Raw genomic sequence first — 305 nt, forward strand, 5'->3', positions numbered from 1 at the left:
GTTCACACGCACTCAGATAAAACAGTTCAAAGGAAGATGATCAGATGATGAAAGGCTCTGCCTAGAAGTCTAAAACTTTTCAAAACTCTGTTAGGTAGTGAAGATGATGGTACTTAGTAAATTTTTAGATGTTCAGAAATTAGGTAATGTATCAGAATATTATAATTGTGGTGGATCTCATTATCATAACTCTATTTTTATCCTGATCTAATGTAAGAATTAAAGGCTTGTGTAGTCAGTTCAGAGAGAGGGCAGACCCAGGATTAATATTGCTGCTCCTCTTCATGTTTCCTGGTTCCTGCTGC

Source organism: Fulmarus glacialis, unplaced genomic scaffold (genome assembly GCF_000690835.1).
Source record: "Fulmarus glacialis isolate BGI_N327 unplaced genomic scaffold, ASM69083v1 scaffold32049, whole genome shotgun sequence".
In the NCBI taxonomy this organism is placed as follows: Eukaryota; Metazoa; Chordata; class Aves; order Procellariiformes; family Procellariidae; genus Fulmarus; species Fulmarus glacialis.